A 22,329-nucleotide genomic window follows, 5' to 3' on the forward strand; every position below is an offset into this window, starting at 1 on the left:
AGTGAAAGCCTTCGTGGCTGCAATGGTGCCCATGGGTGCTGACTTAGCAACCCCAGGAGTATAGGATCGAGATACACAGTGCCAGGTTTACAGTATAAGCTAAGTAAGGTGTAGCTTAGGGCCCCATTCTCTTGGGCCCCCCCAAAAAAAATTAAAGGAAAAGAACCCTGGATGTACATTTCCTAAATATAAGATAAAAAAGAAATAAAATAAAACCTACATACAGCAACAGTGTTTTGTGTTGTGTAGGCTCCTATGATGTAAGTAATGGACCCCACCTGCTAGCCTGCTCCCTAAAATATCACTGGTTTGCTCATTTCTATATCAATTACTTTGATAAAATACATATTTTGTTATGTGCAAATGGCTTTAGATACCTACTAGGTCCATAAATTTCCAAATAGCATATATTCAACATAAAAAACAGCGGCAATTTGTTGTTGACAAAGGACAGCTGGACATAAAAAGGGCCCCATTACCTTCAGTAGCTTAGGGCCTCATCAACCTAAATCTGGCCCTGGAGATACAGTCAAACTTCGGCTCCTGAACGCCTTCATTTTGGAATGTTTTGGCTCCCAATACCTGGAGGTAATTGCTCTGGTTTTTAAAAGTTTTTCAGAAGCCAAACGTCTGACGTGGCTTCTGCTTGGTTGCAGGAAGCTCCTGCAACCAGTCAGAAGCCCTGCCTTGGTTGTCAAACATTTTGGAAGCCGAACGGTCTTCCAGAACGGATTACGTTCGACCACTGAGGTTTGACTGTAATGTGAAAATCACAGCCAATGGTCTTCTCCATAAATATTTTACGTTCTTCCAAAGCACTGTTTATGATCTGAAAATTACAATATAGCAAAATGTTTTGCACAGCCCTAGTTTTTGTACTATTGATTGTCCTTATAAGGGATTTTTAAAATTGTTTTTAAGATGATATCAGAACTGTCCTTGCACTAGGTAGAAGGAACAGTGCAAAGTAATATTTGAGTTCTCATGTTTCTGTTCTAACAGAAAAAGAATGATTTTTTTAAAAAACAACAACAGTTTAAATGAAGAATTTATTTTGAAATTATTTAAAGGAATATTAAGCACAAGCGGCAATCATTTCATGTGGGGCTTCCATTCCTGGCCCCTGCATGTGTTGGTGGAGCATGTTTCAGTGTGCTCTACCCTGTTCCGCCCCCTTCTCCATTCCACCCCTGTCCTGCCACTGGTGGAGGAAGAGGCGTGCGGGGGGAGCGCACCACCCCTGGCAGCGTGATTCTGGCAGCACGCCATCGTGGCTGCCCCCCACCCACGCTGGGTGCCCCACCCCTTCGGGTGGCATGCCACACCCCTGCGGGTGGTGCACCATGCCCCTGGGACATGCGCCAGCCCTGTCCCCACCTGCTCTCCTCACCCCTGTCCTGGAGCATGTAGGTCCACCATTGCATCCTGCCCTGTTCCAGGTCCAAAAGGACCAACGTGTCGGCAATCACATGTCAATTGGATGCACCTAAAATGGTTGTCATCTGTATGATTTTTCAAAATGTGAATTCTGGATTTCCACACCTGGCTTCCCTTGGAATGTATAAAATATACAAATAATGCACATGAGAGATGAAGTTTCATTAAAAAATAAGTTTTTGCATCTAGATTTTACATTTGGAATCAAATATTGATAGAGATTGAATTCCTGGCCATCATTCAGGGATCCATATTTAATTCTTAGTTAATAAATTATTTTAAAAAAATGGTTGGTGAGGATCTGCTAAAATTATTTTAGGAATAGGCCAGGCATAGGCAAACTCAGCCCTCCAGATGTTTTTGGACTGCAACTCCCATCATCCCTAGCTAACAGGACCAGTGGTCAGGGATGATGGGAGTTGTAGTCTCAAAACATCTGGAGGGCCGAGTTTGCCTATGCCTGGAGTGGGCCATCCTGGGGCTTTGCAGAGCAAGCAGGGTGGGTCAGATGATCTATTACATGAGTTGGGGTACCTATGACCACCCCAAGGTTCTTGAACTTCTGGATGTTCTTGTTGATGACTGAAGACCATCAGTGATGCAACCCTCCATGCTTCACGGGAAAGGGAGTCCCACAGTTGAGACACGTTTACTGAGAAGACCTTATTCCATGTCCCTACACAGTAAATGACACTTTCAGGTATGATGCACACACACACATGGCCACATACTATATATATTCCTTTGTCCTTTCTGAAATGCTGTCCCCAAATGTCACATTCTTTGCATGCAAAAGGTCTGTTTCAATTCCTGGCATCTCCAGATAGGCCTGTAAAGGACCCCAGTAGGAAAATCTGGGGAGCCACTGCCAATCAGTATCCAAGAGACACAGATAGCTGGTTTAGTGTGTTTTTCATTCCATATAAGGCAGCTTCTTATGTCCTTTATCTAGGTGCCTTCCAGAACAGCATGTCATGATTATGCAAAATGAGCTGTTTATGAAAGGGGTAAATCTACACAGTCCCTTGTGTGTACGAAAGTGTTTGCACGTATGAAGAGGCCCCGTTTGGTTCCTCGCCATTATTATCTATTCCTCTACTGTGTCATATTAATCTGGCACTGATGCATTGTCTTCAAGTGCCCTGCTCCAAAGTACAACTTCGTCAATGGCTCAAATGAGCCTTTAATAGAGTCAAGTAATGAATGGGTAGGTTTTAACCTGCGGGAAATGAGGCATAACTGGTGGATCTTGAGAAGTACAAAAAAAGGCTGTCTTTTTCTTCTTTTTCTTTTTGAGTGGGTGTGGGGAGAGAGTATGCATGTGTCAACTTCTGTGGAATTATTTGGTGAGTGGATGTGCAAAGGTAGAGCACACTTGCGCAACCCAGTGCCCTCCTGATGCGTTGTGCAACAATTCCCATCAGTACCAGTCAGCATCACCGGCGGTCAGGGATGATGGGAGTTGTAGTCCAAAAACATCTGGAGACACCAGCCTGGGGCTGTATTAGAAGAGGGAAACCTCAGAATAAAACGATCAGCTTAATGATTCTGAATTATGGTTTTGGATATGATCTTTGGCTAACGCAATAAGATGTGACTTGACTTGCTGGATGGCAAGTTCCTTTTGTTTCCTTGCATCCAGGTCTTGTGTCGGCTGCTAAAACATTTCTCCCCAAGATAATTACAAAGAGAACACCAGCTAGCATGAAGCTGATTTGAAAAAAAATAAATAAGCTGCAACAAATGAATAAATCCATTCACGAGGGTGGTGTTACTTGAAAGCACGGGATTTATCAGAAGCGCCTGTCTTTGCCCATCCCCATGATACAGCCACGCGCACTGAAAACTGGAGCCTGTAACAGAATCTCCAACACTCCACCTCTCTGTAATACATTTCTCCCACTGTGCTGTGCTGTCTTGACACATCAGCGCTGTTTTACTCTCCCTTCCCTCAATACAAACTCCTGGCTCTCTTGCACTCTATTTGTTATGTTTTGAGCTTGGTCCCACTGCTCCTTTCAGCCTTGTCTGTCTCATCTTCACTATATCAATATTATCTGTTGTGGTGGTCCCAGCTGGACCGCATTCTGTTCCCTCTTTTCTCTCTGCTGTCAGCTGAGTTTGAACAGAAATAAGATTCTTTGCATTTTGCATTAATGCTACTGAAGAATATATAATTCGAAACGTGCCCGTGGACAAAAGGACGGAATTGCTCAACAAAAAGCTGTGAGGATATGGGGCTGATTGAAACATAAATGTTTTCTTCTGCGGGGCTGCTTTTGGAAATGTCTTCTATAGCTGAATGAGGGGAGAAAATGTTAAAAATTGAATAGGAAATCCACATGGAATCAAGAATCCGGCTTCTGGATCTCAGCTGAAAATTCAGTGCCCTGCCTTTCTACATTCTGTTGCACTGCATTGTGCTGTATTTATTCATTTGAAAGCATTTCTAAACCACTCAGTATTTGAAAACCTCCGAACAAAAATTCCTCATGAAAACAATAAAGCAGTTTCATAAAAAGAGATAAAGCAGTCTTTAAAAAGAGTAAAAGGGAGGGGCCACAGCTGAGTGCTAGAACATCTTTTTTCATACAGAAGGTTCTAGGTGCAACCCCCAAACTCTCTAGGTCAGGGAAAGATCATGCCTGACACCCTGGAGGGCTGCCACCAGTCAGTGCAGACAATAGTGGGGTAACTGGACCCAGTAGTCTGATGCTAGACGAGACCTTGCTAAAACAAAGTTACAAAAACTCAGCCATAACAGGGCCCACTCTTATCGTGGAAGGAAAGCCTGGGCGATAATCAACTGATGGGTGATGCTTCATGTAAGGCAGGGAGAAGAGCTGTGTGGGCAGTGTTCGAAACTCCCATTGTTCTAGGCGCATTTTGTGACAGGGAATTTCATTAGCGCAAGCAATTTCTGAGCTTCAGATTAAAACTGCAGCGTGGAAGGAAAGGAGGACCTTTTTCTGCCTCCCCACTTCCAGCCACTCTGAAGACTGGAGAAGAGGCCCTCTTAAGAATATTAGGGGGGTGGGCAGGGGAAGGACTAGACCATGTGAAAAATGAACATAAGATTTTATCTACAGTTTATTCATTTTCAGCTTTGTATGCTTGTTATTAAAAAAGCATGCCTAGACATTCTGTTGTTGCGCCCATAGCCTAGGTGTATGGTGCCGTTTAGCTCCTAGCTTTCATATCTCAGTTTCTAACATTGAGTGCAGGAGAAAATAACCATTTTGGATTTCACTGCCCTGTGATATTCTCCAGGGTGTGTTGTACTGAGTAACATTTCCTGAGATTATCTAATTTGCATAAGGGCAGTGCCATGGGCCAGGAGTCAGCTTCACCTGCTGAACAGCAGCCTGAAGGGGGAGAAGGCGGAGTGACTCCACCTGCATCTGATCAGCTTTCAAGGACTCAAAGGAGAAGGCACTGATGAGAACCAGCTGGCTTCAGCCTTCTTAAGCAGAGCTTGAGCAGCTTCCAGTCAGATGCTTGTAACAGTGCTTGCAGTTTCTGACCAGACCTTGCTGCTTCCTGCTCGTCTTGACCCCATGATCATGAGATTCCTGGACCCCTGGACTGTCTGACCATGTGGATTGCTGTTTGCCCGATCCTAGAACTGGACCTGACTTTGTACGCTGACACTGTCTCCAGGCAAGTACATCTCAGAAACTCTTCTGGTTGGCTGGCTTCCCACTCCACTGAGCTCTGCACATTGTTGACCAGCAAGAAGACTATGACAGGCAAGGAGTCTCTCAGGTACATAACATGGTCCTGAGGTGTTCAGGGCTTTATGTCTTAATAACAAGGCCCAGTGTTCCATTCAACAGCCTGGCAGCAGTCTTGCATACCAGCTGCAGCTTCCAGACCAGTCTCAAAGGAATTTCCACATAAAGCACGTTGCTGTATTTCAGTAGCAAGGTTACTCATGGCAGTCTAGCTATTCCTGTCCAGAAAAAGACACAGTTGTCGTACTAATGTAATAATAGTCACTCCTCATTGTGTAAGTTACCTGGGTCTCCAGTGACAAAGATGGGTCTAGGAGCACCCCCTAAAAACATACCTGTTGCCTTGGAAGAGAGAGGTGTATCCCCACGTAGAAGTGGCAAATTCCCTAACTATCACACCTGAGATTCACAACCTGCTGTGTCTTCTTCTTACAGGATTCTGTCTCCGTCTGTTAGCCTGTCCACCACTGCATCCAAACTCTGGTTCACAATGGTCACAACCTCTCCTGATTCAGACATAACAGAGAATAGAGCCTCAAAACTCCCATTATTCCCAGTGGCTTCACATAGAATCATGACTTGTAGAGGTGGAAGGGATCATCTAGTCCAATGCCTTGAAATGCCAGAATCTCAATTAAAACATACATGGGGGATGGCCATCCCATCTCTGCTTAAAAATCTCCCAGGAAGGAGATTCCGCCACTTCCCTAGGGAGTCTGATCCACTGTCAAACAGCTCTTACTTTCAGAAAATTCTTCCTGATGTTTCGTTGGAATCTCCTTTCTTGCAACTTGAAGCCATTGGTTTGAGTCCTACCCTCCAAGGCAGGACAAAAGAAATTTCCTCTATCTTCCATGTGTCAGCTGTTTAGATATTTGAAGATGGCTATCTTATCTCCTCTCAGTCTCCTCTTCTCCAGGCTTAAACATACCCAACTCCCTCAAGCGTTTCTCATAAGATGTGGTTTCCAGACCCTTGATCATCTTGGTCATCCTCCTCTCTACACGTTGCAGCTTCTCAAGACCTACATACTTTACATTATGTGATTCCTGAAGTTGATGTAAGGGGGGGAGGGGGGAGAGACAAAGCCTTAAAAATATCACCAAGCTAGGAACAAATTTGGGCTGTGAAGAGACATGAACAAGAAATTTTATGAAAAACAATTAAGGTAGGGTTTTTCCTCAGGTGCTTTTTGACCCCCCTCAGAAGCTAAACACAAAAATGTTTGCATGTCAATTTGGTATAATATTATTATGTATTAGTTAAAAGCATGGTAAATATTCTATTGAAAAATATCAGTATTGCATGGAGTAGAAGTTTTTTAAAAAAATATTTTACATAGATAGATTCTTGACTCCTCAAAAGCTACAGCAGCTTGTTCATCAAAAATGAATATATAATGAAAGGCAAAGATTATTGTAAAAACATACTCATATATTATGAATAATGATGTTATGTAAATTGCCTTGAGCTTAATGTTGCCTGTCTCAAGCTAGAAGAAATTCATGTGTTTTTAGAAGAAGGAAAAATATGTCTGTCTGTCTGTCTCTCTCTTTAATTCCTCTAAGTAGTTTGTTTTCATTTGTGAGGTCTAGAATCCTGTGGTATAGACAAGTTTGAAAGGAGCAGTGGGATCAAGTTCAAAGGGATAGAATAGGAATACAATGTTTCTTTTGAGAACAGTGTTCTCTAGGGCATTGTAACTGGACATTTGTCCTATTTGGGTATTCAAACCTTCAAACAGTTCTCATTCTGTGAAAGGGAGAGTGGTGTAGCACTTGCTAACTTCAGTCTCCTCCATTTCATCCCCAAAAGTCTGGCTTCACTGTCAATTCACACATTTGGGGTCCAGATCTGACCATGGGAGCTTGCTGTGCAATTCTAAATCCTGATAGTACGGGGTTCTAAATCACACTGGGGGGGGGGGCATGTATATAGTACACTCTACTCTTCAGATCTTCAGCCCCAGAATGTGGACAGTGCTTACCATTGGGAGCGTAAAGGTAGAGACAGAAAAGCGGTTGAGATTTTTTTGGCAAAGTGGTTGAGCTTTTTAAAGTTTTGCCCACAGAAATAGGACGTTTTTCAGCTATTTCTTAGGGAAATCGGCAAAAACAATTTTCCTGGACATTTAGACAATTTCCACCCAGACACTGCCTGAGGCTGCAGTAATCTGGATATGTCCGGGAAATTCTGGATATATGGCAACCCTATTAAATGCAAGGGTGAAGCTCACTCTCCTGGTCCATGGTGCCTGAAGGGGGTTATCGAATCTAGTAGATCAAAATTTAATACATCTAGTTCTGCAAACATGTCATTCTATGGTATTCTGTTGTCTTCAAAATGTGTGTGGAATGCACAGTTAAGTCAACTGTGTTGTCTGACTGTTGATTATTCACACAGGTGCCAGATGGGTTTATGAGGCACCACAAAGTAAGATATGTAGAGTCCTTCATATGCTGTTGTCTAAATTTTCCATCACCCCTGGCTATTAACTCTCCTGTTTGGGGCTGATGGGATTTGTAGTGCATAACATGGAAGGTGCCTTGTTGTCCACATGAGGGCTAGTGCATGGTTAATTCACTATGAGTTCAGTATCTGCTTGATTGTACTTGATTGTTTCCCCTCTTTCCTACTGTACAACCCCATTGAAAAATTAATAAAACACATTTATGGGTGGTGGGGAGAAGCTCTACGCATGAATACAATGCCCAACTTTTAATGCTGATCCAAACACCTCATGACTCACAAAGCCCAAGTGTCAAGAATTGTGACCTCCTGCCTGCTATCTGGCAACCTCTCTGCTTTTGCATTCCCAAGAAGGCAAGTAAACTGGAATTCTACTGAGACCTTGGTGAGTGGCCAGACATGGCTTTGGCCTGAAGGATTATAAATTGTGCAGGCCTGCCTGAACTAAATGATAGTCGTATGATTTAAAGCCATTTCCTTTCCGACAGCTCTTCATCTATTGCTTCAGGGTCATACCCTCGCAGTTCCCACCCTCTCTTCCAACTAAATGCGCTCAATTGGCCATGACCACAAGGTTCCAGCTATTACCCTGGTAATGTGGGGGAGAACACATGTGGGGAAGAGACCACCTATCAGGGTCACCACTTATGCACCACCCAAAAAGAGGACAAAGTTTTGCTTAAAGTGGCATCTACTGATGTATAGGCAAAATCTGAATAGAAACAAAATACATCTCTCCATAGTGGGGAAGACTTGGTGATCAGGTGACCTGGTGTCAGGGACTGGCTGGATGAGGAAGAGTGGTGGGATCCACCTGCCCAAGAACCCCCCAAGGAGGGCACAGAAAATGACAGCTTAGATCCTGGATCCTGGTGGTGGGACACTGAAGAGCAGTCTGCAGAAGGAACAAGCTAGCAGGTGCTAGAACAGGCTTCCTCAACCTCGGCCCTCCAGATGTTTTTGGCCTACAACTCCCATGATCCCTAGCTAGCAGGACCAGTGGTCAGGGATGATGGGAATTGTAGTCTCAAAACATCTGGAGGGCCGAGGTTGAGGAAGCCTGTGCTAAAAGCAGGGGGTTTGAGCATTCAAGGGGGGGGGGGTTAGGAGAAGGAGGGTCTTCCAGGATAGGGTTAGAGTCACAGACTCATACAGAGAGGAGACAGATGTTGGCCCTGCTACACAGGAAGCAGGATAGTCCCAGTCCTACTGGCTCTCCTCCCACCCTAGCATCCCACTCAAGGAAGAGTCCTGCATGTTGCTGAGCAATGGGCCAGACAGGCCCAGAGGAGGAGCCCGCCCCCTCAATGTAGCCTTCATCTCCTTGGGAGGGATCTAGAGTGAAGGGCTAGAGGAGGAAGGGCAGAGCTAGTGGCCAGTTTAAGCAATGTCTCAGCTGGATTAAGATGGACCAGAGCTAATTGCCTTCTGTGCCTTCTGTGTGTGTGCCTGCCCTGTGGTTTGTTGACAGTTCCTTGACACATGGATGCCTACTCAGACTTCTGTCCTGGTGCTAACGGTGGATGGGCAACTCCAAGACCCCCATCTCCTTTCCTAAGGTTCCTTATTTTTAAACTGGACTTGGACCAGACAGATGATGGTCCTCTCTAAAGTAAGATGCAGGGCCACCCTGAGTCCTGTGTTGGTTTGTGACTGTATGAAGGCACCCTGTGCAGATAGTGGGGAACAGCTCTGCGGCCAAGAAGGCAAGGCGAGCAGCAGTGATGTCTGGTGAGAGGCCTTTGTATGCCTGATTGTGTCCCATTTTCATTAGAGGAAGACTTTCTAGAATCTGAAGAGAATAAGAAGTCAACGGAAGTTCAAATTTTATAGGGAATAACACTTCCCTTGTTATGGTTACAAAGGTTTGCATGGGGGAAAAGAAGCTGGAAGGGGCTTTTAAATTCATAACAATGGTCTATTAGTCTGGTTGTTGTTGGTTTTTTAATAATTTTTCTTTGGCATGTAATCCTCTTTAATTAGATTCCACTCTGTTGTTTCAAGATTCCATAAACTGGAGTCTTTTCTACCAGCTGCTGAAGCAGGAGTTACTGTCTAAATGATATTCACAATGAGTATTTGGAAGGTTTACAATTATACCCTTGCTAATAAGTTGTGTTATTTTCCCCAACAATTTTAAGAGCTAATCTTCAGAAGGCATTTTAAAATTAGCTAAAATTCTGTCGAGAGATTTACAAAAATGGTTAGCATGAAGATAATTATGTCACAGTCCTTGGACTCCATCTCTGATTGTGTGCATAAATCAGAAAATGTCAGCTGTGTTTTCCCTTAATAATCATCCTTGCAGCAATATATTACAGTTTTAAATTTCTGTTATAATTTTGCTGTGGGTTTATAAAGCACTAGACAGTTGTTTCTAAAGTTTTCTGCTGATTAAATAATCCAAAGACTTCTCAAAATAACAAGTGATTATTATGTCTAACATTCTAAATACCAATAAGCAAATCAATAAAGAGGAAAAAAGAGCACACTCCTTGTTGAATTATAAATCCTATTTGGAAGGCGACAATTGTCTTTTGGAGTACAAGTGAGATGTTAAGAGGATGGCTTTGTAAAGCTTACATTTTCACAAGCATATTCTAAACTTGAACGGCTTAGAGTGTTGCATCACTGAGACAGATGGCACCTTCTTGAAATTCAAATTAGGTGTTCAGAATGAAAGTTCTAGGTCCTCTGTTCTTCTAAAAGTTAAAACTGAAGAAGCCTATGTTGGGTGGCACTATGCAGTGGTACCTCGGGTTACGGACGCTTCAGGTTACAGACTCCGCTAACCCAGAAATAGTACCTCGGGTTAAGAACTTTGCTTCAGGATGAGAACAGAAATCACACAGTGGTGGCGCAGCAGTGGGAGGCCCCATTAGCTAAAGTGCTGCCTCAGGTTAAGAACAGTTTCAGGTTAAGAATGGACCTCCAGAACCAATTAAGTTCTTAACCTGAGGTACCACTGCATAAAGGATTGTTAGCATTCTTCACTGGTGCTTCATGCATCTCATTTGTGTGGCTTTAAAAATAGGATGCTGCCTTATCTCAAGTCAGACTACAGTGGTACCTCGGGTTAAGTACTTAATTCGTTCCGGAGGTCCGTACTTAACCTGAAACTGTTCTTAACCTGAAGCACCACTTTAGCTAAAGGGGCGTCCTGCTGCTGCTGCGCCGCCAGAGCACAATTTCTCTTCTCATCCTGAAGCAAATTTCTTAACCTGAAGCACTATTTCTGGGTTAGCAGAGTCTGTAACCCGAAGCGTATGTAACCTGAAGCATATGTAACCCGAGGTACCACTGTATTAGTTCACCTAGCCCAGAACTCTCTGAGTATGCCTGGCAACAGCTCTACTGGGTCTCAGGCAAACATTGGGTATCAGATGATGTGAAACTGGAACTACTAGGGCTGTTTTTCTAGAAAAATAGCTGCCAGAACTCACCATGAACACCTCCCTTGTTCTCTTAGAATGACAATGGCACCCACCTGAGAGGTGGAAAACCCCTCTGGCAATATCTGGTTTTCAACTTTCAACAATATCTGGTATTCAACATTGCAATATACAGATATCTTCACCTTTGTATATCAGGGTAGGAAGTCAAATATTTTTTTGTAAACTCTGCCACCCTGCTCCCAACAGTTCTTAGGTTTTGCTTACTCCCAAAGATTAATCCAGTTTTATCCCATCCCAAAAGAAACAAAGAAGGTTGGGGGAGTTTGTTAGAACCAAACGGAGGAAAAAACCAGTTTCAAGAGAAGGCATAATAGGAAACATGGTTTATTCAGAACCCAAAGTGGAAATTTTCAGTCTTCTCATGCACAAAGGAAAAGAAGGGAGTGTGAATCCAAGACTGGTTGTGGCTCATACCCATTATGCCAACCCATGGTTTTGTGTTAGACCTGAACCCAAACTAAACATAGCCTAGACCCTGCTACTGAGTGCAAATAGGTGAATAAAGGAATACAGTATTTAGATATTTGGTGGCAGCAGAGATTAAAGGAGTAAGAAAGCAGGTACCTTCAATAAGTGGCAGGGAACCTATCTAAAATAATAATAAATGTCAGATTTTACAATTAGAAATAAAGCAGCAAACTATCACAATTTGGAAAAAAGATACTTATCCAAAGCGATAATATTGCAAAATTAAGGAGCCACAGTAGAATGAAGCACAAAACACAGCATATGTTTGTTCCTATCTGTGACCTTTGATCCTGGAATGGGAGCATGCATGGAGAAGTGTGAGCAAGATAGACTGGGGGGGGGGGGATTACAATTATAGCACAAATATATGTATGCCACTAGAAGTGAATGCATTCCAAGCCAGTGGAGCACAGCAGCTATCCCTACACATGCAGAATAGATTTCATTTCTGAGATGATGCCCATACCTGGGTCAAACCACATTTATTTCCCCAGGAAACTGGGATTTGCTTGAAAGCCGATGTTCTGTGTGCTCAAGAATGTTGACGATTATTTCCTGTTTTCAGATAGCTTTTTACATACTGTACAGCAAATGGTTTTAGATCTACATATTTAACTTGCAGTTAAGCCCAGAAACTGAATGCCCATCACACTGGTGCTGTTAATTAGGTTCTGGATTAGAACTAAATTAATTGATGTAAAAGGCTTGAAGATGTATTCAGATTATTTTATTTATTTAAAGATTTAGACCCCACTTTTTCATTTCTAAAATGAAAGCGCTTAAGGTGGTTTACATAAGATTAACATATAAAAAGAAAAAAAATACAGCAGCAATCAAATTTATAATTAAAATATATACAAAAAGGCAGCTGGTGAGAATCTTGTGGAGAATACAGTAGTCAAAAGGACAAATTTAATTGAAAAGCAGATACATCTAGAGGTCTTTGGAAGAGTTAAGGTCTTCATTCGATGGTGAGATGCCAAAAAAAAAAAAAAAGGACAAATGAATTTCCCTCCTTCTGAACATCACAAAAGCAAGAGGCTTCTCATATGTCCCACCAGCCATACCTCAGAAAGATGCCAAACGCAAAAAGGGCTTTCTTTCAACAGGAGGGGCATGTACATTGGGTGGAAGAGGTAATCCTTTAAGTTTGGTTTGTCAGCTAGATGATGGCATATCCAGTGGCGGAGGAACCCTCTCTGGTGCCCAGTGCGGGGCATTCCTGTACGGACTGCTCATGTGCTGCAGCCTGTACGGAGTGCTCATGCGCAGCGACCATACGGGATGCAGCACATGCACACTCTGTTCGGGCTGCCGCGTGAGCCCTCAACCACTTTACAGCTGGGGGGAGACAGGGGCCATCTTGTCACCCCCCCCCCTGAGTGGCACCCGGGGCGGACCGCCCCTCCACCTCCCCACTTCATACGCCCCTGGGTATATCACCCACCCTTAAAGGTAAAGGGACCCCTGACCATTAGGTCCAGTTCTGGCCGACTCTGGGGTTGTGGCGCTCATCTTGCTTTATTGGCCGAAGAAGCCGGCGTACGGCTTCCGGGTCATGTGGCCAGCATGACTAAGCCGCTTCTGGCGAATCAGAGCAGTGCACAGAAACGCCATTTACCTTAACGCTGGAGTGGTACCTATTTATCTACTTGCACTTTGACGTGCTTTCGAACTGCTAGGTTGGCAGGGACAGGGACCGAGCAACGGGAGCTCACCCCGTCGCAGGGATTCGAACCACCGGCCTTCTGATGAGCAAGTCCTAGGCTCTGTGGTTTAACCCACAGCGCCACCTGTGTCCCTTTACACCCACCCTTAGGGAAGAATTAATCGCAATCTTAATGCACTGGGCCAGTCCATCTCCGGCAGCCTTAATTAGCCAGAATGGACATAGCCAGCTTCAGGCAGCCCAAGTCGAAAAAAGACCCATCGCAACAGGAGAGTGACAGATGCCCAGAATGCATCAGTTGGTGCCACCAATGTGGAGTCAAAGTCAGAGCAGATGTAAATGACTTTGTACACAAAGCATCTTACACACTGGTCTCAGCAGGCCACCAAGAAAGCCATCACCCCCCTCTGAGGGCCCTGATGTAAATTCCTCTGTTTATCCTTGTTTGCTGAAATAATTTATGAAGCACCCAGGAAACCTTACCAGAAATCTGATCTCCATACTTTGAAGGCTTACGACTAAATAACACTAGTAAATGAAACCTCTGCTTAACATGGTATTTGCTCCCAGAATGATGTGTTTTCTAACAAAAGCTACCTTTATCAAGAGAGAGAGAGAGAGAGAGAGAGAGAGAGAATGATATTGATTTTGGTGTGTGATTAACATTTTGTGTTCTATTTTTGACAAAACTCTGGGCAGCTTGTTAGAACTGTGGTATATAAAGAATGGAGGCCTGGTTTCAGAGATCAACACTATTAGACATTTCCCAGTTACCTGAACCTCTGGGGTGGCCCAGGACTGAATCTGCCACTATCTCAAAGTGGCAGCTATGCTGCCATTAGCACCCAATACTGATGGTCCTTTCATTTCTGGTTTTTTGTTGCTCTGGGCTGAAGCCCAGGTGCCTGTGCTTGCACCTGCCATTCTAAACCTCCCAAACAGCACTGCTTCCAGGATGCTTGTACAACGTAACTCCAGTTTAATGCTACATTGGGCCTTGGAGGAATTGTTGGGGAATTAAAATGGCGGGTGCCAGTAGTACAACTTGACAGTTAGAACACTTTTTGTTGTCATTGTGCCAACCTGCTGCTGTAAAGGGTAAAGAGAGAGGAGGACTAACATGTCAGCTGAAATCAACCCGCCGAAGGTAGTGAAGGTGCTATTGGATGGTATTCATTTCTAGTCCTACTCAAAGTAAACCCATTGAAATTAACAGCATGACTCGGGCCTATTAATTGGTTTGGGTTCTGGAACACTTAGTTGGAGACAACCCATGATACCAGGCACTAGAATAATGCACACGTATATTGAAACAGCCAAAGCTGAAATGTGTGAAGAGTGCTACTACTGCTAGATCAGGGTTGTTGTTGTTAAAAAGTTGTCCTGCAGTTTTAACATCACAGTGCCATATTGGTTCATTACAGCAAAACTTCATACAACTAGTAAAATAATGTTGTCATTAAGACAAACCACGTTCCCTAAACATTAGAAGAGCCTGCAGAATCAGGCCAATGATTCATCTAGTGCAACGTCCTGTTCTCACAGTGGCCAACAAGATGCCCATGGGAAATCTTAGTTTAAGGGAACACAGCAGCCTTCTCACCCTCCAGCAATGAGTAAAGGCAGACATATTGCCTCTGTGCACACAGCAGGGGTGCCGGCTCCTAGGGGCTGAGCCTTTTTGGGCTCCCCTTTATTTTTAAGGTAGGGGTAGGCCCCTGCTATGACTATGGGATGCGGGTGGCGCTGTGAGTTAAACCACAAAGCCTAGGACTTGCTGATCAGAAGGTCGGTGGTTCGAATCCCCGTGACGGGGTGAGCTCCCGTTGCTCATTCCCTGCTCCTGCCAACCTAGCAGTTTGAAAGCACGCCAAAGTGCAAGTAGATAAATAGGTACTGCTCTGGCGGGAAGGTAAATGGTGTTTCCGTGCGCTGCTCTGGTTCGCCAGAAGCTGGCCACAGCGCTGTAGGCCGGGTCCCTCGGCCAATAAAGTGAGATGAGCGCTACAACCCCAGAGTTGGTCACGACTGGACCTCATGGTCAGGGGTCCCTTTACCTTTACCTTTTAGTCCCCTGCTATGCCTCCAAAGTGTGGAGCCAAAGAGTGGAGCCGAGCGCAATGTGGCTCCAGTGACCGGCTCCTCCTCCTTTTCCTCCTCTTCTTCCTGCCACAGAGGGGAAGGAGGGGCGAAGCAGCAAAGAGGAGGTGCTGCCGACAATTAAGTCGTATGGCCACCCTGTTTGGCTCCTCTTGACATCATGCACTCAACGTTGATTCCCCCCACCATCGCTTTCGTAAGCTAGCGCCTCTGGCACATAGCCATCATGGCTAGTCCTTATTTCATTAGAACTAATCAGCACCAAGCTTCCAGCGTGTAAAAGAATGCACCCCCAATTTGGATGTCAGTGGGTCAAAATATTACTCAGGCCCTTTTATCACATTACCTTTGAAGAACTGGAAAGGCAATGCCAGAAGTCTTGGAGCCCATGCAGCTGTTGTGGCTGTTTTCCACACTCAACATTGGCTTTTAGGGAAGGACGTACAATACTGATGGATGACCGGAGCAGCTGCAATGTGCAGCGCAACTCCCACTGCCCCGGTGCCATGAAACAAAAGTGTGTGTGTTTGTGTTTCTCTCTCTCTGTGTGTAAAGGGTAATGTGAGATGGTGTTAATACTTCATCTGCAGTTAAGATGGTAATGTAAGAAGCTCCTGCAGGGTTAATGAGCTTAGAACTGTGCCTTGTGTTTTTTAAGATCTTGGATTACACAGGAGTATGTGGAGAGACAAACAAGAAATGATAATGGCTCTCTTTGAAAAATGGCCGGTCATTAGCTGAGTCACTCTCTTGCAATGGCTGGAATTCACAAGCCTTTTTGCAAGGCGGGGCGGGGGCAGAGCTAAAGGAAAATGTGGTATCCCTTTATACTAGCAAGGCTGGCGATTAATTCTGTTGCTTACCTTAGTTACAGATTTAGTGGAATCCAAACTGGGTTCTGGGTGTTCTTTTCTCCTTAGGCATTTCTCTCTAAGTGATAGCTGATCTATGGGGGCCATTGTCACCAGAACCGTAGCTCAAGCTTTTGCATTTTGGCTTTCAAAACTTCATCAAATTGTGGTGAACTTAAAGAAGAGCCTTCTTATAGGGCAACCCCCCCATTACCATTTACATGTGTTTAATATGTGTGCAACTGCGCAAATGCTCAACTGTGCCCATGTGCATTGTGCCGAACCCGGAAGTGACCTGAAAATGTCACAAAAAGGGGTGGAATGGGGTGGGGCTGGAAATGGGGTGTTTGCAAGCTTTTTCAAAGGAGTTTCAATTATACCTGATTTCACTTGAATGCACAGTGCCTTGGAACGTAACCACTGCGTCAATGGGGGGTTGCCTGTATTCGACACAGCTCTTTAAGAAGAAGACATGACTTCATAAAGGAAGATGCATCTGGCAACCAGCAGTTGGCCTTCCTGATGTGGGTTGAGGGGGTTGTAGTGCCTCAAAATCTGGGAGAGCACTGCAGGGGTGCAATTTGGTAATATGGTACCCTGAGTGAAGACCCATTTTTGTGCCTCCCCCCCCCCCATATTTCTTAGTTTCACAATGATTTCTTTTGGTACAGTTGTGGTTTTAAGGATCTTCTCAGTAGATACCCATGTAAATATGGGCTTTGTTGTTGTTGTTATCATTATTTTGCACCCCTTTGACTCAGCACGGTGTGCATGGGGACTGCTCACACCATCCAAAATGGTGGCCAATGACTTTCTTGTCCCTGCTGCTGAACCACTGGGAATGATTGCTACAGATGTACATCAAGTCCATGTGGACATATGACATTTTTATCTATTTAATATGTTTTAGTGTGCTTTTTACTGGCACTCCCCCCCCCCCGTTAAAAATGTGGCACTTACTGTAACAACTTCATAGTAAATACTGACACCTTTTTTTCTTTTTTTATAAAAAGCACTGCATTTTAATACAGTCATACCTTGGGTTACAAGACGCTTCAGGTTGTGTTTTTTCGGGTTACGGAATGGGTAGCTTCTGGGTTTCAGCGGTCGCGCATGTGCAGAAGTGCTGAATCGCAACTCATGCATGCGCAATGACGGCGCTGCAGGTTGCAAATGCGCCTCCCGCATGGAATCACGTTCACAACCTGAGTGTCCACTGTACTGTCTTTTGGCTCTAGCAAGGTCTCAGAAGAGCCAAATCTCAAAACAGAAGGATTAAAAGCAAAAATAAAACAGTTCAAACTAAAACCACAACTAACAAAATTAAAATATCCTGAAAGCCTGGTGAAATAAAAAATAACATTTGACTCCAACAGTGGACAATTAGACACACGTGCCTATGGTAGCTAATTGGGTGTATGCTGTGTTTTTGTATGAAAAAATAAGATATTTCTATAAATTTAACTCATTTCTTGTGAAATGATATCTCCCCACCAAACCCAATTTCAGCATTGCATTCTCTGTCCTAGGCAAATGGACCACAACTTTTAGTGACCTTTCTCTCTGACACCCCCAACATTTACTTCTCACTTTGTAATTGTTTCTCTGTTGTATTTGCTTTGCTATCATAAACCTCTCGGAGTTGTGTGGTTTGGTATCATACAGCATTACAGAACTGTTAAGAGAGATAAGATATAAATACCGTATAATTATTCCACCACAGTTGAAACTTTTAGACCTTATCAAGACCCACAGGAAATAACTTGGCAGAAAGCCACCAAAACGTCCCCCTCCGCCTCTGTTTTCATTTTCTACTTTAATTGCTGTTAAAAACTGGGAATTAATTACTTTTTATCTCCTTGTCTTGGAAGTGTCATAGGGCCAAGTTGGGCATGGTGATGAATGTGTGGCTTGCTGTTGAAACACCCCACCCTTTCCCTAGTAACCTACCTGTGGATTGGCATCACATCACAGACTGGTCTATCACAAAGGAATGGTGGGAGGAACCAACTGGGGAACCCCCAAGGGAAGAAGGCTGAGAGCGTGGGGATTGGTGGTGGGACAATGTTGAGTGGTCAGAGGGAGAAGACTGGGAGGAGGTGTCAGAACCTGAAGACGTAACAACTTAGTGAGCAGGGGGAATCTGTGGCAGAGATCAGAAGTCCAGAATCAGAGACAGAGGCTAAAGCAGGAGAAGAGGGAGGCCAAGAGGCAGAGATGAGTCCAGCTGGTGAAGAAGCACAGGTGTCTCCTCATCCTGCTGTGACAAACGCCCCTCTCCCTAGTCTCCCAGAACCAGGAGCGGCATGAAGAGGCAGAGGAGAAGTTAGCTTCACACAGGCACAGTCTCAGTTTGCTTAGGAAAAACTCTGGAGGGGAGAGGACTTAGCCAGCTGTGTACAGTATCAGAATCCTATATACATACGAGTGCTACTGGACAATTTATTTTGACTGCATCAGACCAACACTGCTACCTACCTGAATCTAGTACATGCAGAGTTATGTACACACAGTAGAGAACTGAGATAGCACCTGCCCCTGGTCTCTTCTGACACCTGCACATTATAGTTCCTGTTCATGTTAGAAACAATTTTAAGTGAGTAAGGATAGTGCAGCTTGGGCAGTGAGTGTGTAAATATCCTCCCTGTTTACCACTGCACATGCTGGAACTGGATGGAGCTATGTAAGAAGAAGGTTTGTGGAACAGGAAACCAGAAGAGTGGAATAGTCTTTAAATGTCCATTATGGCTTTTTTACCTCAAATGAATGCATTTGAACAGTGGTGGTCAACAAAAGTAAATTATGGGGACAGTTGTGACAACATGTAGGATGCTCTCTTTTTTTGATCCATAGAGAAGGATGGAGTCAGGCCATGTTTATTCATCCTTACACGAGCTGTCAGATTTGCAACCTTCTGAAATGACTCTGGTGTTCAGTATCTGCAGCGGTTCATGGCTGTTGCAGTTGCTTTAAATGTCACCAGTCTTTTGCAGCTTTTTGCCCCAATGAAACAATTTCAGACTGAGCGTTTAGCTAGATTTAGAGATGCCTCCTCCTGCTTCTTTTTACCATTGGCGCTATTATGCCTTAGGGTAGAAGACTGCAGAGGGTTTTGTTGTTGGTGTTACTCTTTACAAAATAGTCCTTGGAATAACTTGTCACTACCTAGTTTTGAAAACTGTTTCTTGCGTCAACTCTCTCAGGAAGGTTTTTTCTTCCAGTATGTCTGAGAATTCAATAATGCAGCAGGCTGCTTTTTTTTGCATTTTATATTATTACTTTGTGCACATATTCATCCATAATTGTTCATCAATGTAAAGAACACTAAATATTGTCAAATGGAACCAAATCTATCTTCTGGTTGCAAAGAGTAAAGGCAGATGGGTAGTCTTTCTGCAGCTTTTACAATGGTGAATAATATATTGCTGATGAGGAACAGAAAACATATGAGACTAAACAGAGGACAGAACTAATGTGTGATTTATTTTTTTTAAAAATGGCCTTGCCGATTCCTTGAAAAACATGAAAGAAAAGAACTCCTAACACAGCCTTGCTTCAAATATCCTTTGCTGATTTGGTAATTATGTCTTAGCAGTGTCAGTAGAGTAGCATGATGTTTAATAGTGTATATTAAAATGTCTGTAGCATTATCTCAAAAGTTATAACAAGCTAATTTTGACGTTAGCTGGGCAAGTTGATAAGGCCTTTTTAATAAAGTGATATAAAGGGGCTTGGGTAATTATTTTTCATTCATGTTTGTCTTTTAAAGAACCGAGCTATCTGTCATAATTTCACAATAGCCAAAGACAGGGCATCATTAGGAAATGGCTGCAGGATTGGCAGAGTGGGCGACATTATGTAAATACGTGTGTACCATCCTCTTCTAGGCAGAACACATTTAGCACACAGATTGGATTTTGCGTCTAAATATTATAAAGAATCATAAAATGCAAGTAAATGAATAGAAATGGGAAGAAGCCTTATGGATGGTTTTGGGTTGCTGTACTAAAATTTGTGGAGAAATGTTTCAGAGCTATCAACCAATTTCAGATATTTCGCTGTTGTTAAATTCTGTTGTTGTTGTTTTAATCAATAAGTTTAAATAAACTTGTGTATTTCCAAAATGTAAACAGCATCACCTTTTTTCAGACAGGATATTTTCAGGGGCAGCATGGAGGCTGTGGAAATCCTTGACAGTTGAAATCTGCCACCTCACTCCTTTGTTGGTTGGTTGTAGGTGATGACTGAAGACGAGAGCTCGCCTGAGAAATTTTGCTGCCTGTGATAGAGGAATAAATGGCACCCTTTCCCCTGCTGAGGTGAAGATGTATAGTGCCCACAGCTGGCTGAACTATTTTTGCAAAAAATGGGACACAATATCCCATGTGTCTCTCTCTGCCTTCTTGGCAGTAAGAATACAAAGATAATAAACCATGGAGCAATTTTCTGCCCTTCCATGATATCCGAAATTAACTAAACGGTAGGGCCAGATTTGCAAAGACCCTTTTGTTTTAATTTGCTTTGAAAATATAATTGTGGCTCCTAGCTTTGAGATTACTGCTGACTGCTTTAACAAGCTGCATTGGTTTTTTGTTTTGTTTTCCGTTTTAACAATCTGGGCTGTTTCAATGCTTGATTTTCTAGCTCAGATTATTATTGATGTGCTTCTGCTTAGATGTTCTTCATTTTGTAAGGTGCTGTCATTGCCTTCCATTAGAAAAAAAAAGGGATAGGAATAATAAGGTTGCTGGACTTAAGGTGCCACCCCTTCTTCAAAGATAAAACCTCAACTAATTAAGCTGGTGAGGAGCTGACAGGGATGGCCTGTTCAGTTTCACTGCCTGGAAAAACCATGTAGACTGTCCCGATCCCATAGGGGCAAATGTTTCTCTCACACTGAATCCGTTGAGTGCATTCGGGCTCCTAAGTTTGATGCGGGTCATGAATGGTGGCCACAGGAAGGATTTCCAAGTGCCTTAGAACTGTGACGTGTCTAACTTCGAACCTTCCAAATGACTTTTCTCTGCATGTTGCTGCCATCCAAAGAAGCCATCTTGAGAATGAGGCCTTGTTGAAACTTGCAACCCATGCAGTAATTTGCTTTTCTTTTACATGTCTAGGATGTCACCTATTCATTTCAAGAATCGTTTTACATGTCACTCATAGTTCACACTTATGGAAACTTTACAGGGCTGCAAAGCATACAAATTTATCCTATATATATGGTTTTTTTTTGTTGTGTGTATATATATATATATATATACACACACACACACACACACACACACACACACCGTATTTTTCGCTCTATAAGACGCACCAGACCACAAGATGCACCTAGTTTTTGGAGGAAGAAAACAAGGGGGGGGGGGAATTCTGAATCTCAAAAGCCAGAACAGCAAGAGGGATTACTGCGCAGTGAAAGCAGCAATCCCTCTTGCTGTTCTGGCTTCTGGGATAGCTGCACAGCCTGCATTTGCTCCATAAGACGCACACACATTTCCCCTTACTTTTTAGGAGGGAAAAAGTGAGTCTTATAGAGCAAAAAATACGGTATATACAGTGTGTGTGTGTGTGTATTCTCTCTCTCTCTCTCTCTCTCTCTCTCTCTCTCTCTCTCTCTCTCTCTGTGTGTATGTGTGTGTGGATAGATATCATGTGAAATGATACAATATGATATAAAATGCCACAGTTTTAATACTGAAGAGAGGAGATTGGAAATTTTCTGGGGATTATTATGAAGATCCGTATTGCAACTATTCCATACATACATATCCTGATTAAGGAAGATCATGTTTGCTTGTTTATGCAGGGGTTATAGCCGTTCTCTGTTTCTGCAATAATTCTACAGTGTACCTGAAATCATTAAACATTGATTTTCTGCTCATACCTGAGAGTCTGATTATGTTTTGGGACGGGGAGCAGTGTTGCTCTGTAATGTCAAACTCTAGGATCTCATCACAAAAGGAGACCCTTATTCCTCTCACAGAGTTCCAGTTTTCAGAGTGGTTTAATAATAAATTCCTCTTTCCAGGGAACTTTGGGAATTGTAGCTCTGTGAGGGAAACGGTCTCAGCACCGTTGACAAACCACAGCTCCTGGGATTCTTGGGGGGGGGGGAGCCTTGTTGAAACTGTTTAAACTGG

At 43.5% G+C, this 22,329-nt stretch overlaps 1 protein-coding gene across 4 annotated transcripts in view; it reads left to right on the forward strand.

Annotated features, from left to right (window-relative positions):
* Positions 1 to 22,329, forward strand: part of DPYD (dihydropyrimidine dehydrogenase) — a 490,336-nt gene that overhangs the window by 47,511 nt on the left and 420,496 nt on the right. The gene's annotated exons all lie outside the window — the stretch shown is intronic.

Source organism: Podarcis liolepis (assembly GCF_965112155.1).
Source record: "Podarcis liolepis genome assembly, chromosome: 6".
Taxonomy (NCBI): domain Eukaryota; kingdom Metazoa; phylum Chordata; class Lepidosauria; order Squamata; family Lacertidae; genus Podarcis; species Podarcis liolepis.